The sequence below is a fragment of the Rhipicephalus sanguineus genome, chromosome 9 (genome assembly GCF_013339695.2).
Source record: "Rhipicephalus sanguineus isolate Rsan-2018 chromosome 9, BIME_Rsan_1.4, whole genome shotgun sequence".
NCBI classification, from domain to species: Eukaryota; Metazoa; Arthropoda; class Arachnida; order Ixodida; family Ixodidae; genus Rhipicephalus; species Rhipicephalus sanguineus.
In genome coordinates, this window is record NC_051184.2 from 73,012,920 (window position 1) to 73,027,949 (window position 15,030).

A 15,030-nucleotide genomic window follows, 5' to 3' on the forward strand; every position below is an offset into this window, starting at 1 on the left:
AATAGCCAATTAGTAGTACAAATTGGTTCATGTGTAGGACTTGATACGACATATAACATATTATCCGTGCCATATGCATGGACTGAATCGGACGCAACAAAGCTGGTAGTAACGTCAGAAAAAACACCGACCGGTATCATTCAAGCATTATGGGGCGGTGCCGACTTGGATAGAGATAGTCAAATTCCTGCAGTTGTAGGTATACCAAGACATTATAATACATACACATTGATTCAGACTCCTCAAAAGGAGGCTGTAAGACTAATTAAGCATTTAAATATTACAGATATGAATGTACAAAAAGGTGAACCAATTATCAATTATGAGCATGATTACAAGTTTTCACCGATAAAAAATGTATATCAAGTACCAGCTACTTTTCCTTGTAATGCAGGCGTAAAAGCAGCAGTGTATAGATTAACAGTAAAAACCAATTTGAAGAAGGAAAGAATCTTATAGCCAAGTTAGATGAAATAATATTCGCTTATGATGAACCTATAGAAAAGGCAAAATTAGCGGAACGTCCATTAGGAAACAGCATGACTCCGTATGATCCTCCGTTGATAAACTTTGGTGTACTACCAGTACAGACAAACACACCATTATCACCGACTGCTGACTTTGCTGCTGTGTGTGGCATATGGGAAGTCTCCACAGAATTGCACCTGGAATATCACTGGAGTTATTATACAAGAAGCTTCAGGCACGCTGCCAAGGACTCTATGTGGGTGGACAACCAATTCAAGACCCGAGACAACGTCTACAAGGGCATTACATCGGCTGTTCACGGAGGAATACAAAACCAAGTTCATGAATGAAAATAAAATTGTCTTTATTCACTTCAAGTCAACGTACTTGTTTACTAACTCACGCCATGCAAATGTGTGAGGTTTTGCTACATTATTCTCCCATATGTCAATACGTTGCCATTGGTAAAAGAAGCAATGATCTGTCCAAACAGGAGTTCTAGGAAGGACTTCAATGTTTGTTAACATTATAATGGGAGTCCGATATATTTCAACATAATCTTCATACTTTTTGTTCACAGATAGAGTGTCTCCACCTAGCAGCATCTTTACAGTCTCATATGAGCGAGGCTCAATGTTAGGCTCATTCCACATAATCACTTTTCGGGAGTCACAGTCTTGGAAAGGAAACGAAGTGTTGCGATTAAAGTTACCCATTTGGCCAGTGTTTAAATAAAATGTCTTTATAGCATCAAAAATAAAGTTCTTCCCTGAACTGGGCTCATATATAATATATATACAATTTTTCTTTGGCAACAGCTTCTCAAGAACTTGGAATACTTCAGTTACAAACTGCTTAATGTTACCATTTGTTTGAATATATAAAATCCTTTCCATCCAGACAACACTTTCACTGAGTGACATGTATGTAGTCATTGGCACAAAAACAGGATTTGGCTGAACTACATCATAATGATGACAAAAGTCATCAAAGGACCAATAGGTCAGCTGTGTCTTCCACCTACGAACTGCAAAATTATATTTAGAGTCAGCTGCACTATATGAAGCTACAGGGCCATTGACCCACTCTAAAGTACGAAAGCTAGACTTTGGTGGAGACACACAAATCTGCTTCAGAAAGTTGTAAATGAGATCTACTGTTGAATCCTGGGGTCTTCGTTTTGGCTGCTCGCTGAAGGTAGTTCCTTGATAAGCATCTGCATCGCAGCTTGCATCAGCACTTGAAGTGGCAGCAGGTTGGCTTGTTGGGAAATCGGCACACAGAGTTTGGTAACCAAACGGCCAGAGCGGATTCCAGGAATCCTGGGATCTTGGTCCACCTCCATCAGTCTTATCTGCATACATATAAAAAACACAATTTAAAAAATATATATAAAAATATATATATAAAAAATACTTACCTGAAGCAAGTGAGACGTAGACGGGTGAGCCTCCAATTTCAAATAAGCAGAGCTGCCTGGGGTATAGCATTGCATGCTCAGTGAAGTTGACGAAGTGTTCGACTGTAAGGAATTGCCAGGGCTTTGAAGGTCTTGTTCGCCGCTTGATTGGGACTTCTTGTAAGGGCTTGCATCTGCAGTAGTTTGATGCCCAGGGGCAGACATGGATAATGTGAGCGTGTCGGTCTCTACTACATCCATACTCTTGGCTAATCACTCAAGTGTTTGCGTCTGTGGTCGCTTATCTATTGTCCGAGGAGCTCTTATCATCATACGACTAGGGCACTCGAACAACGTTCAAGGTTGACTGATAAGGCGAGAACCGACCTCGTCCCACCAACAACACGAACCCACATCAGTTGCTACCCCTCCACAGTGAGCACTACGCAGTACTAATTAGTACCCCTCATTAGAAAGCAATATGTCCAGCACAGTCCAGTCCAGTCTTCATCTTCGCCCACTAAAAGAAAAGTAAGCACCGCCTACTTCCCACCCCAGGAAAGAGAGAAGCGGCGTGCCTGGCACGACGGATGGTGACCGGGAAGTGAACAACAGACACAATAGGGCACTATACGCACAATGAAGGGATCACAGCGATGTACATTCCTGAAAACTGGTCTAGTTGTCAGGTGCAGTCTTTCCTTGCCTGGATGTGTCGCCGATGCAAGTGACAACCAGCTGCTGGTCGGGTCACAAAGTTGCAAAGACACCGCGTAGTGCGGGAAAGGTGCCCAGTGAGGAATCTCCTGTGCTCGGTAATTGCCCGGTGCATCTCGCAGAAGGCTGAACAAAGCAGTGCACAAGTGACTGCCTCCTCCGAGCCACTTCGACTGCAAATAGTTCATCTTGTGGTAGTCTCCAAACTCACCGGAGTAGAGACCACCGCGGGTTCAGGCTTAGCGAGCCACAGGGCCGCGTGTGCCGTTGCCTGCTTACGTACGCGCACCGCTCCGCGGACATTCCGCTAACGAGGGCGCCGAGCGCCGCGTGACAGAAACAGTGTTCAATCAAATACAACACACAGACACTTTATTTGCTTTTCGGCGGCACCCCAACGAAGCACAACGTCCGCTCCCGGGATGCGGGGAGCAAAGGGCCCCCGCAGGCGGACGGAATGCACAAAGGGGTTCCGCGAAGCACGTCGCAGCTCGCAATGGCGAGCTTTGACACGCCGCTCGGGAAACGGTCCTGAGTGGCTATGCTGCGCACTCTCGCGATGACCACTGGGCCTGGTCACGAGAGTTAGGGCAAATCTCCGCACACGTGGGCCTCCGTCAAGTGCGGCTCAGCGTGGTACGACCATGCACGAACACTTGGCACCGCCTTTGCCTTAGTGTATGGAACAGAAGCTAGCACAACGGTAGACATGCCCGCCAAGGATGCCAAGGCACCCAGGCAGGCTACAGTCCGGCGATTCCCAAAGGGGACGTCGGAGCGCAAGGAAAACGTGACCTCAGCGTTCGCTGGCCCAGGAGAGTGAGAGAGAGAGCCGTCCCAGCGTGCACCGAATCTTGCGAATTCCGAGATCGCGTACAGCGCCACCACGAGAACCCGGCGGCGCATGGCGCAAGATGGCGCCACATTGCCGCGCGTGAGGGAACGGGGAGAAAATGGGTTAGCAGACGGCAAATCCCTGCGCAAAGGCTATGGGCGTGCCTCGAATCCCCACATCCTCCTCTCCTTAATTCACCCTATATACCGGTCTGCAAAGGCAGCCGGTCGTCGCTTATGCATGCAAAGACGACATGAACTGAGCAACAACTAGCCTCAGCCCAGCCCTGTAAATGCTGCTAAAAAAAAAAAACAATACACTTGAAAATATGTAAAGGAAAAGATTGTATTTCAAAAAAAAGAAAAAAAAGCCAGTGGACAGAGGGGGGGATTGTCTAGTCCATGCTTAGAGTTCTAGAAGTCGGTTCACGTCCATAGTGGCCAGGGTGTCCGCGGACCTCCCACTTGGGTGGCCGTCGTTGGTTGGCGGCCCTGCCAGCAGTGCGGCGAACTCTGGGTCCTCGCCCATGCGGCGGCGGCGGCGGCGGCAGAGAGCCGCGAGAGCCGCATCTGAGCACTGGCTGAGCGCTGGCTGAGCGGTGCCGGCGCCCGCGGTGCCTCCTTCGCGACGCCTCTGTGGTCCGCAGCCGCCTTTGTCCGCGTTACGTGCATCTCTCCGGAGTAGTGGCTCTTGAAACAGACCGTCACACCGCACGTGACGCAGACGGTGACACCGTCCGGTGTGGTCAGCTGCGCCCCCCCAACAGCCTCCTCAGCCTCAGCCACCGTGCAGCCGCGGAATGGGCATGGGACGCGATCAGCGGGCAGGTCGCGCTGCACCCCAACGAAGCACAGCGTCCGCTCCCGGGACGCGGGGAGCAAAGGGCCGCCGCAGGCGGACGGAATACACAAAGGGGTTCCGTGAAGCACGTCGCAGCTCGCAATGGCGAGCTTTGACACGCCGCTAGGGAAACGGTCCTGAGCGGCTATGCTGCGCACTTTCGCGATGACCGCTGGGCCTGGTCGCGAGAGTTAGAGAGTTAGGGCAAATCTCCGCACACGTGGGCCTCCGGCAAGTGCGGCTCAGCGTGGTACGACCACGCACGAACACTTGGCACCGCCTTTGGCTTAGTGTACGGAACAGAAGCTACCGCAACGGTGGCCACGCCCGCCAAGGATGCCAAGGCATCCAGGCAGGCTACAGTCCGGCGATTCCCAAAGGGGATGTCGGAGCGCAAGGAAAACGTGACCTCGCCGTTCGCTGGCCCAGGAGAGAGAGAGAGAGCCGTCCCAGCGTGCACCGAATCTCGCGATTTCTGAGATAGCGTACAGCGCCACCACGAGAACCCGGCGGCGCATGGCGCAAGATGGCGCCACATTGCCGCCGCGGGAGGGAACGGGGAGAAAATGGGTTAGCAGACGGCAAATCCCCGTGCAAAGGTTACGGGCGTGCCTCGAATCCCCTCAACTTGCAACCAACACTCTTCTGACATAGAGGGGCGTGTTGGGTAAGCTCTTGCCTTGCCTTCTTTGGGTCCGGTGGTGCATGCCTGGCAAAAGAATGACAGCACGATATGGTCTATCATAAGACCATTGTACATTTCAACAATAGAGCCAACGCATATATGCGAGCTATGTCGACACGTAAGCCAGGTGCCGTCATAAATGACGTCAACGTTTCCGGGTGCATTGCCTAACTCTGCATAAAGCTCTTTGATGCAAGCTACACTCGTCGCTTTGCATTTAGCAGCAGTTGCACTGCAGGTGTCCTTCATAACCTTTATGTGGCTCTGGTATGTCTTATCCTGAAGCCCTTGATGGGAAATATTGATCATGGCGTAGGAGTCTGACAGCCGTTGCCTCCTTGCCAATACTATTTATAGCGTTCATTGCGCACAAATTCACTTCGAAGGGCCTTATTTTGGTGTCTCTATCTTGGGTGTGAAAAACTTCGTTCGTGAAAGTCTCACCTGCTGCATGACAGTAGGAAGCTTGGAACCCAGCCCTTATATATATATATATATATTAGATGCAAAGCATCTAATGGCAGAGTTTAAACAGGTGGTGTGGGGCGTGACCACTCTTACTGTGCATGCACAAACCCTCTCAACACACCTCCACTCCCCCTCTCTCTCTCTCAGCTCCCCATCTACCCTCCCCCTCTCCATTTCCCCTCTCTACTTCCCCCAACTTCGCTCCCTTTCCCCTCTCCACTTCCTCTCTACGCTCCCCCTCTCTCCCGTTCCCATCCCCCTCGAAACCCGGGCTCGACATGCCGAAACGCTGCTTCGCATTGCCTCACGTTCCCCTTTAGCGGAAGATGGTGTGATTTATTTTTTTTGCCTTCGAAAAAGTTGTGCTATTTTTTCGCCATACCTGGGGCCATGGGCGTTGGCAGGGGGGTGCAAAAGGGGCACTTGCCCCCCTCAAGCCACACCAGCACTTGCCCCCACCCAAGCTACACCAGCGCTCTCCCCCTCTCCCAGCCGCAATGCAACACAGGCTTGCACCCCCCAAGACAAAATCCTGCCGACGCTCATGCCTGGGGCAGGCAACAAGCCCGAATAACTAATCGCCATGTGAGGAAAAGCCATTGGCGAGTTACCTGGGTGGAGCTTTCTCTCTGCATCCACTTCGCAGCTGCTTGAGAAACTGCCTAGTGTCTCTCCCTTCTTCTCTGCACTGAAAATGCAGTGGTAGCCCTTTTCATTTGTCCTTTGGCAACCCTTTGAGGTTTGCTCTAACTGCAGCTCTCGCAATATGCTAGAACTAGCAGTGTGGGTGCCAAGGTTGAAATGCATTGGAGGGCCTCTCAAACTGCTGCCTGGACTGCAAACAGTGGCACATCCTTGTCTTTAGGAACAAAGCTTTTTTTCTTATCACAGTGTTGTTAAAAATGCAGTATCTTAGGCCATAATGGTGAACAGAATTTTGAAAAGCATGAAAAGTCGCCAAAATTGTCCACCAGCATAAGTTGTGCTGCACGATCCTTGCGAACATTCTTTCAAACGGGCCCTTTTCACTCCACGATGACGGTGGGCTCTGGCTTCTGCTGTCAGGCGATCAAACATTCTCTTGATGCGCCTTTCATGATGGGAACTGCTGAAGGAAACTAGACTTTCAGTCGCAACATTGTTTTCTGCAGCGATGAAGTCTTGAGCTGAAGCTTGAGTTTCGACATTCTCCCTGTTTTCAATCTGCAAGTCATCGTTGGGCTCTTCTTATTCTTCCGTTTGAGCCTCATTCAGTCCCATAAAAATTCCAGATTTGTGAAAGCAGTTTGCAATAGTATCTGAGGTCACTTCGTCCAGACATGGCCAGGAAATGCCCGATTGACAAAATTTTCATCTTTGTGACTGGTTTTTCCTGGCAGACGCCGTACTAGAAGTCCTCTGAAGCAATGCTTAATGTGGACACTTGTGCAGGTTAGTTGTTGCAAAAGAAAAAAAAGATTGGTGTGGAAAAGAACAGACAGACGAAGAGAGGCGACACAGACAAGTGCTCACGTGCATATACAAGTAGTGGCAGTTGCATGTCTGCTAATGTGGCAGTGCTTCTTGGAAAAGCTCACCTTTGTCCTCTGAAGGGTTCGAGGCCATCTGCCCCAAGGAATCTGAAGTCGTTGCCAGTGGAAAACTCAAAACGAACGTTTATTGGTAGGGAACATGAAATGGTTAAACTGCACAGAACTCACGGGCACCAGTACTTGCCCAAATTGGGGCTGCCAGCCATCATTCACAGGTGACTGTCGGGACTACAATGCCGCTCACTGTGCAGTAGGCTGCGGACACCACGTCGAGGCGCTCCATCGCCTCAAGGAGGTGGCTCAACGCTGCCTCCATCCTTGCTGGCAGCAGACGGCAATACCACGTTGGGTGCCAGATGAAGGTGTGATGAGTAAAGGAGGGGCACGAGGCGCGTGCCGAACGTGGAAGCGCGGCGACGGTGCGCGAGAAGAAAAGTCACCCGATGGCACGCGCACCAGCCACGTCGACGCAGAGGATTGGCCAGAGAGGGGCTCGTGGCATGCGACCCGAGCCGTGATGGTGAACGACGAAAGATGATCGTGGGACTGTGCTGTGGGGCGCCGGACGAAGAAGATCAAGGAAGGAGCAAGCGTCGCACCCGCGGCGAAGGTGGCTGGTACTCTGTTCTGGAGGTGGTGGAACGCAAGGCCCGGGGAGTGGCCGTCGACCTTGGAAGGCTCCAAGCGAGGCTACCCGGACGCGTTGCCCCTCAATACAGCAGTTCCGGGATCGCCAGCAGCCCTTCTCTTCTCGGCAGGACGGCTGCAGACCACAGTGCAGTCAACGAGACGCCCGTCACCAGTGGAGTCCTGAAGCAAGGGACCAAGGCCCAGTTAGGCCTAACCTCGACGGACCGAGGACGGAGAAGACTACTGGGGACGCACGCGACGAGAGCAAGCAACAGACTGGACGAAGGCAACCGACGATGAACTCGGAGGCCTACTGAGGGACGTCGACGACGGTCTCGACGAGAGATTGACGCAACGAGAACATCGAGTCGTCGCGACGAACTGTAAGAACGTTCTGTTGTCGCAAGGCCCATAGTGGCCAGACTGAGTTGGAGACTTACCTAAGTCTAGCTAAAACACTTTGTTTAGCTAATTTCGGTTCTGGGCATGAACTGAGATGTTGCAAGAATGTAAATAGGTTTTGTGTATATTGTTCAGTGGTCATAACGCTTTTTTCTTTGTCACCTTTTTGCTCATGATAAACTTTGTTGTTTTTGCCCGTCCTACCACGGTCTCCTGTGCCCGTCTCACTCTCTCCCGATCCATCATTGCAAACACCCCCGAGATAATTGTGACAGAAGGGTTCGGGGCGATCTGCCCCAAGAAATCCGAAGTCGTTGATGGTCGTCAACACAATCTAAAAAAATTTCCAAATATACATTTTAAAGAAGGCTGTATACAACATTACTGCAAATATGAACTGTCTATCTGTAAAAGTTAAATTTATACAAAAGAAAATGTTAGCCATAGTGGCTATTGTGCCACCGCACAAAGCAGTTGCGTGATGTGGTGAAGCACAAGTTTGCAATGCCGTTCATGACTGACCTAGCATTGCCGCCGTGATTACACACGTACATTTTTGTGCAACCTTCAAAAGACACAAACATGCAACACTTACAAGCCTACAGACGTCGAGTACGACCACGCCGCATGCTTGACCGAAAACATAAGCTGCAACTGTGGCTGGCTGTAGTCTGCTCGCTTGCTGGCTCCAGCGCTTGTGCCGTGGCCAATGTTTCCTAGCCATGGCCATACCACAAAAGATATATTTTTCTTGCTATTGCATTGCAGTATTTTACTCAACTTCCAACCCCTCAAAAATATTCAGCTGCACACACATCGGAAGAATATGAAAAGCGTAGCGAACTGAAATTTTAGCTGCAAAAAGAAAAAGGAAATGCAAGACATACCATGCCTTCACGTGACTACTATATAGTTTTTTTTTTTAATTAGCTCTTCAAGTCTTTATCACTTTGGTTGCTCGTGATATTGTTATCGTTATCATATTTCCGCATGTTTTGAACTTTAGATTTTTCTTGTTTTTATATGTGCAAGCGAATGCGAAATAAGGGTACCCTGTGATACAGTAACCTGCGGCACCGAACGCGAACACGATGTTGACCACCGTAAGAGGAATTACAAGTCATGCAAGCACTCGAGCGAACTCGTCGACGTATCTACGACCACATTCCGTCAATACTTCAGGGACTATGCTACGACATACAGAGGCGACGGAAAGAAACGCGAACAGCATTGTTCACACTTGCCTTCTCCGCGCTCTTAGCTTGGTGACAATAAAGAGACCCTAGTCTCGTGAATGCATCATGGATGACTTGTCTTTTTATTACCAACCAGGCTACAACCACTTGAAAAGTAATGCGACCAGCGGCGCGGGTAAATGCCGTACTGTTCGTGCTTCTTTTCATCGGGACAGCGTGCTGTCGGAGAACCGCAAGAGCCCACCGGCTGGAAAGTACGATGTATACATTACGTACACACATTCAAGCTGGAAGTGACAATTTCTATCTTACATTTTGACTGGCACGGTCTCCTGCTTAGCTATAGCCATGTTATATTTGCACCAAGGCTCCTCACCACTTGGGCAATGAAAACGCCTGGGGTTTGTATCAGTGGATGCTATGCAATGGAAAGTAGCCCGAACGGCTCTTTTGCATTGCTTCTAGGTCTCCTTGGTGTATTTTCAGCACCCCTCCATGATATATGTACGTTAAACTTAAATTCATCCATCCATAATACACAGTCACTGCAGAGTGTGTGCTGGGCAAGTTGATGTTTGCTAACATATTGTAGCGCTGAAGCACAGTCGCAAAAGAAGAGAGGGTGATTCCACCTATTCTCCAGTTTGAAAGCAGAGGGTGTTAAGGAAACTGCACGCCTGAAACAGTGACTAGGTAAATTTAGTACCTGTGGTTATATTGCGTAGTCCCCTTTAGCTGCTGTCGTGGCGCACCAGATATCCTTCGTGCCACTGCACACGAAATTGATCAGCACTGTGATCTCTTCGCTGGTATGGAGCCTTCCTTCACTTTGTGGCAATGCTTGAAGTGTATGGTGTGGCTTTTAATAAAATCTTAATATTGTGTGCTTTTATGTGATTCTTACATCTAAGGGTTGCAGTTAGGTAGGTGTTAGGGCTGCGGCAAGTAATGCGGGCAAGAATTTTTAGGGTTACACGATCACCTTTTTGCTCTTCACACTCTTTTCATACGTATCCTTCTGGAGCTTAGGTTGGTGCACTGCTTTCACGTTGCAAAAAAATGTATCTGAAGAAAATTTTTTGTGCCCTATTGATCTGTGCCAAGTTTTTTTTTTCTTTCTTGCTGTCCATATTTGCTTGGTGAACTTTTATTGCCCAAGCAATAACAGGCCTGATTATGTGAAAAAAATACTCGAAATGCATGTGTGAGTTGTCTCTGTGATGGCGCTGGTCCGTAATATATCAGACGAATAAAATTGAAAATAAAAATAGGATTACCTTGAGATAAAATCTGAAGAACGAACAACAGTTTCTCCAGTATTTTAACACAGGAGGAGGCGAAACACTTTATTGAACAGAGGAGTTTGGAGCACGCAGGCTTCCAGGTCCCGGCACGGCCCCGTTGTGCTCAAGCGTTCATTCGGTGGTGGTCCATGACACTGCTGGCTCGGTTGGCAGCCATGGTCTGCGCCACCAGCTCCTCTGAATGCAGTAGGGTTTACCGATCCTCCCAAGTCTTCAGACAACCTCTAGCACAGAAACGCAATACTGTAATTACTACGTCATAGATGTTTACAATGCAAACTGAATTAAGCAGCTTTAAGAATTTCTTGCAATAAATCTGGCATGTTTAGAGGCTTTGCTTGTTTTCATTTAGCCAGGGACACGTGAGGTCCTACCATCCCTGTGCCGGGTCTGTGTCGGCGGCCAATGTTGCAGTGAATGTCCCAGTAATTTGCTGGATCATGGTGCAGCCAATAGATGAACTCGTCGAAATGCTGCATTATTCTTAGGCGTTGCAAGCTACTTAACTCTGGAAGAAGCTCTGTTTTTCCTTTTTAGTTGTGTGTTTCATACATTGCAAGCTCTGTCACCAGTGTTCAGGTTTCTTTTAATTTTTATGTTCCAAAGAAGCCCACTTTTTTGTTTTGTGTTGGTTCAGCATAGGCGACTATTTCTTTCCGGGGAAGAACGCTCATCAGGCAAGCTGGAAAGTATACAGGAAATTGAAGTGAATTCATTCCTTCGGTTGACACACAGAAGTGCTGCTACTGTGATGAATCAGGTATGAAAATGCGTTCTACAGACTGCAGGCAGACGTATGTCCCTTGAAGTTAAAGGGGAGGCAAGAGTTCACAAGTTAGACGGGAGGAACGGCGTGTCACAAGGATATCGCTAGCTCCACAGTGCATTCATACAGAACGGGAGGCCTCAAGATGCTGGCACATTTGGTGCCATGTGTGGATCCCTCTGTGATGGAAGTTTTGACTGACACTTGCAAGGCCACAGGGTTTTCAGTGGAGAACTCCGGAGACAGCAAATATTCTTTTGGTTACGGTGGTGCAAGGGACAGAGGATCGCTTGGCTTTGCGCCACTTAACAAGGAGAGCGTGGTTTGTGTGAAGGAGCGACTGAGGTGTGGTGTGGATGGATGGATGGATGGATGGTATTGCCGCCAGTGTCCATGTGGAACCTCCATATGGTGCTTGCGTTACAGCAAAGTGCTCTGTCTGGTGCAGAAGAGCCGCCACCTCCGTACACGCCAGGATATTACGACCCAACCACGGGGCTTCCATACCAGGCGGCACCTGGCGGCGGTGACTGCTGGGCCGGCTCGTCGGTGCGGCAACGGGTCGCACCGTCGTGCCCCTCCGGGCCGCCCCTCGTGCGTGGTGTGCCGCAGCCCGCCACCGCCGGTGCCGCAGTCTATGCCGTCGCCGCGACCGCACCTGCCCCCCGGCGTGGAGCGAGGGACGTCACTGTGGCCCTCGCCTCCTTGGGGGGCGTCGCCCGAGGACGAGGAGCGCCTTGCTGGAGCCATGGGCGCAGCGCGGATCGGATGACGCTCCTCGTAGTTCGCCACCGCACAACCGGGAGAGCCTTCGACAGCACCGCAACTAGGCCACTGCGCCCCTGGCGGCCGGCCTCAGCATGAACGCCGCATTCGCCCAGAGGCCGTGCGAGTTGTGGGTGCTGAGCTTGCCCACATGCTCAGTCTGCGCGATTGGCGCACACACCTCTGTAAACGGAATGTTGTTTCTAGTGACCAAAGCCTAAGCCATCGTGAGGCCGAACCAACTGACTTTCACATTACAGGATTATCGGAGTGCTGTTAGCAAACTGCCTACTCTAGGGCAGCTTTCTTGTGTGATCTGCAACAGGCGGGGCAGCGGATGAACACTGCACGGGAAGCAAGCATGTTTGGTGCCATGTTTGGCGTATTGCCTTGTTTTTCGGCACCGAGATTGTTAGGATTTCCATTAGCAATTAATTGGAACCGCCTGCATGAGATCAGCATTCTGGCGCTGTCGAAGGTTAATTTGGCCCCACCTTTTGCTTTTGACAAGAAAGGCCAAGGTCGCTATGCTTGGGCTATGGTGAAATAACACACATGCCTGCTGATTGACACAGTAGTGAGGAAACAATAACTTGCACTCTTGTAGGTTCGTTAACAGACGTTGCCGCCATCGGCGTTAGCTTCATCCAGACGAACTTTTCGCGCGTGCGTATGACTGAACGTCGTTTTTTCCTTGCATGTGCATGTCCTCCTGCCTTGACCACGTGTTCGAGCGGTCAAAAGGCTCTCTACGGCGGGCCATTTTGGGCACTATTCTAAATAGTGATAAAAGATGATGGCATGCTTCAGGCTTGTTCCTATCAGGTGTGAAGGGCACTGGCAGACAAGCGGCTTGCCGTTGGCCTTGCAAAAAGGGGTTGCAGAGCCAGTTGTTGACTTTTCTAAATGTGTAGTTGTTGCCGTTGGAGTGGGCGGGTGCGCGGTCTTTCTTTTATCCGAGTATCTTGTCTCGTCTCGTGCAGCTTTGAGTGTGCATGCGAGTGCAAGAACACGTTGTTGCACGGGCTGGCCCGTGCTGCGCGACGTGACGAGCTCCGTCGTGTGCGTTCCCATTGTCTTCCCTCGGCCAGTGTGCTGTACGTCGTGAAAAACAGAACGCCTGGTCGCGAATTCACCCGGGGTGCATTTGAGTGAAGCTTTCTCTTCCTTATACCCACTCCTCCCAGCCCGCTCGTCAACTTCCTTTCCCACCCCCGTGCTTTGCGTGCCACTCTCGTTGGGTGCTGCTTTTTGCCGACTTTTCCATGATTGTGGTGCAAATTCTGCTCAGTGACGCATTCACCGCTGTTGACGCACACATCTGCCATGGCAACCATATCACCCTGGCACTACGCTGGACAATTGTAGGCCCGTGCTGTTTGCTCGACAGATTGGAAAATTGTGATGTTTACCAAGACGACGCGGATGTCTTCTTAACAACTACTTCTTCTGTGCTGACAGCAGCACTTGCTCTCAAGAGATTACTTTCTTTTTTAGACTTTTTTTTCATAGATGCTGTCATACTTTTCTTTTAGACTGGCGAAAGCGCCGTGCGGTTTTTTCGCAGACGCAAACCGGCTCGCAATGCCACCCACTCTAGGTGTAATTTTATTTAACCCATGTCCTCTGTGACGCTGACATTGCTGACTTGATGCCTTTGCAACCACTTGCGAGCGCTTTGGCGAAACTTCTTTACACTTAGGTTGTTGTATTTTGTTCTGTAGGCTTAGGAGGTTTACCCAGTGATCTTCCTTTACAAAGCTCTTGATTCTGGCTAGAAGAAATTGCATATACAGATGTTCTGAGCAGTTGTTTTGGGTGTGATGCCGGTAGATCTGAATAATAAAACTAGTACCATGTTTGTTTTGTAATATGCCTCGATTTCCTTTGAGCTGAAGCTGCAGTGTTGCAGCTGGCTAGAAGATGGCTGTGCAAGGTTCATTTTACATTTTGAAATGGCTTAGGTTGGCTAGTTTAGCACTTGGGAGGCTGTGATCTTTTTTTCATGACTTCGTGAGCCTCAGCCTGCCTGGTGTAACCCACCATCACAGTCGTAGATGAAACGGCGCCCTTCTATTTAACTGAGAACAAATGTTTGTCTGCTGTGCTACGCTAGCTGCAAACAGATAGTACAGCACAGGAAAATGGAAAGCATGCTAAATGCACAAGAGAGTACTATTGTATGGTACTGTACAATCTATTGTACTGTATTTGTGGAAGGAAGGAAAGAAATAAATTCGCCTACCTGTGCATAGTGCAATGCTAGAAACAAAAGTTATGAGGAAAGCTTCCCAGTTACGAAAAAGTTGGACTCGGTATGCGTTTCCAACCCATGGCCAACACCTTTCCAGTGTGGTCGTTCTACCATCTAAGCTAACCAGGAGACTATCCTATTTAATCGCGTAATGAACCCACTCGCATAATGAACCCACCCCCCACTTTGGTCCTCTAAAAAAAAAGCTATTTTGTATTGTATGCACCTGTTCATTTCATTTTGGTGTGATTGCCATTGACGATTGAAACAACGTTAAATTATGGCATTATATCTCAAAACAACGACCCACTGAAAGTCCAGACATAGTTTAACAACCAGGCTAAATAGGTGCCAGCAGCACGAGCGCGAACTATACAGGTCGAAACATACCTGAGTCGCGCGCGCCTTTTTGTGGTGGAGCGCCATATGCCGAATGCAGAAGAAACCTCCTTGCTAATAACCCAGCGACATGCAAACAGCAAAAAAATAGAAAAACAAAGTGCAACGGCGCCGACGGCGCAATGTGTGCACCGTCATCCGTCGCTGCTTTGTTGTCGGGTTTCTCGTGGTGAACTTCGTTGGGTACCTGCTGTGTAGGGTACGATGGTCCGGTATGCTAGCTGCACGGCCTGTTTTAAACTCAAGGTGGTCGAATATGTGCTGGAGCATGGGAACCGTGCGGTTGGACGACACTTCAGTTCCGATGTGGTGCGTGAACATTGCTGGAGGAAATGAGGGAGGGCTTCGGGCTACAAAAAAAGGATCGTCG

The 15,030-nt window shown here is 49.5% G+C and overlaps 1 pseudogene; it reads left to right on the top strand.

Moving 5' to 3' along the window:
- The window catches only part of LOC119405318 (protein enabled homolog), a 64,664-nt pseudogene extending 50,809 nt beyond the window's left edge, over positions 1 to 13,855 (top strand).
- Positions 13,856 to 15,030: the final 1,175 nt, after the last annotated feature.